We start from the raw sequence: 2456 nt of genomic DNA on the forward strand, positions 1-2456 counted from the left end.
TCTTTCCCTCCTTCCTTGCTACTGTTCTCCATCCCTTCTTTCCACCACCATCTTTTTATTGTCAACCTGTGTATTTGAATCAGCTGGTACTCTCCACTCTGCTAGGTGGATGACTACAGGGAGAGCACTGAGAGAGCACAGGAGAGCACACCCTAGTTTCAGTTCTGGTATTTGGTATCAAGCAGCAGCAATTGCAGCCCTGGCTGTAGCTTACTTAATAGAAAAGTTGGAGATTTTAAGTACTAAAAACTTTAACATGTCTCTAACAGGAATGCGAAAGATATTTTTCCAAGGTTTCAAACACAGACAGATGTAGGTGGCTTTTCATGAGAATAAAAAAAATGAACATTCCCAATGCAAGGCCAACCCTCAATCCAAGTTCAGTTCCCTACTTCAAACCACTAAGATGCTAGAGCTTCTAAGACGAAACAAATATTTTTCCTTGCCAGCCAAGCCACTTTTGCTCTAACTTGCTCCAAAAGTTAGCCCAAGTTGAACAATTAGCATGCAAAATTTTATCCCAAATGTTACAGTTAGGCAAGGTTACAAACCACAAGGAAAAAAAGACTGAAGTTGAGAGAGATTAGGCAGCACCAGCTCTAGATAATACTACCAACCCCATGCATAAAGCGTAGAAGAAATGTTAAAAGAACATGTTTAAGATTCTAAAAGTCAAGCATTCAAAAAGCTAGGAAATGCTGGAATTAATGTTGTTTCTGCAAACTTAATTCTGCCCCTTCATGCACTGAACGAGGCATGGTCATACAGAAACAATAGTATTTTTATAATCACTGATAATAATGTGTATGCACAAGACAGCCCATTTAAGGTTTCAGAAGTATTTCTTAATATTTGAGCAGTTGATTTTGCAGCTTCACTAATCATCAAAATATTTTGATGATTTTTTTTTATGATTTGCTGATTTTTTTTTAAAGAAACATAGTTTATAGTTTCATAGTTTCACAGTAGGTAGGGTCAGAAGGGACATAAGCAAATCATCAAGTCCGACCCCCTGCCATGGGCAGGAAAGCGTGCTGGGGTCAAACGACCCCGGCTAGGTGTCTATCTAGCCTCCTTTTGAAGACCCCCAGGGTAGGGGCAAACACCACCTCCCTTGGAAGTTGGTTCCAGCTCCTAGCCGCCCTGACTGTGAAGTAGTGCCTCCTGATGTCTAGCCTGAATCTACTCTCAGTCAGTTTATGGCCATTATTCCTTGTAACTTCTGGTAATGCTTGGAGGAGCAGGGACTCCCCCATTGCCTGCTGGTCCCCCTTGGCAAGTTTGTAGGCAGCCACCAGATCCCCTCTCAGCCTTCTCTTGTGGAGGCTGAACAGGTTCAGGTCCCGTAGCCTGTCCTCGTAGGGCCTGCCCTGCTGCCCCCTGATCACGTGAGTGGCCCTCCTCTGGACCCTCTCGATGCTGTCCACATCCCTCCTGAAGTGCGGCACCCAGAACTGGACGCAGTACTCCAACTGTGGCCTCACCAGTGTCGCATAGAGGGAGGATCACCTCCTTGGACCTGCTCGTGATGTATCTATGGATGCATGACAAGGTACTGTTAGCCTTCCTGACCGTGTCCCCACATTGGCGGCCCATGTTCATCTTGGAATCAATAGTGATTCCAAGATCCTTTTCTGTCTCTGTGCTGACAAGAAGGGAGTTCCCCAGCCTGTAGGTATGCTGCTGGTTCTTCCTCCCCAGGTGCAACACCTTGCATTTGTCCATATTGAATCCCATCCTATTCTCATCCGCCCACCTCTGTAACCTGTCCAGATCTAGTTGTAGCCTGTCCCTCTCTTCTAGTGTGCTCACTTCTCCTCACATCTTAGTGTTAGTTGTGAGCTTGAACAAGGTGCTTTTCAGCCTCTTGTCCAAATTGCCAATGAAGATATTGAACAGTGCAGGCCCTAGGACTGGGCCCTAGGGAACCCCACTGCCCACATCTCTCCAGGTTGAAAATGACCCATCTACCACCACTCTCTGGGTGTGGCTCTCCAGCCAATTTGTGACCCATCTGACTGTGTAGGCGTTGACACCACAGTCGCCTAATTTTTTTAATGAGGATGGGGTGAGAGACGGTGTCGAAGGTCTTCCTAAAGTCCAGAAAGACTACATCCACTGCAACACCAAGGCTTTTGTGACCTGGTCATAGTTCAAGGAGCTTCCCCAGGACCGATGTAAGACCAACGGGCCTATAGTTTTCTGGGTCCTCTTCCCTCCCTTTTTTGAAAATGGGGACTCTGGCACCTCGCCAGAGCACCACGAGTGCTCATAAAGCTGTGCCGGGGTCCCGCAATGACCTCTGCCAAGTCCCTCAGCACTCGGGTGGAAATCATCAGGATCTACTGATTTGTGTGCGGGCCGCCTCCCGATCCTGTCCATGTCGCCATGTGCGAGCCGGAAGCGATATGCAGACCCGTCTTTGCGCACGCGGGCTGTGGCCAGCAGCCCGGGCA

Source organism: Alligator sinensis, unplaced genomic scaffold (genome assembly GCF_000455745.1).
Source record: "Alligator sinensis unplaced genomic scaffold, ASM45574v1 scaffold219_1, whole genome shotgun sequence".
Classification (NCBI taxonomy): domain Eukaryota; kingdom Metazoa; phylum Chordata; order Crocodylia; family Alligatoridae; genus Alligator; species Alligator sinensis.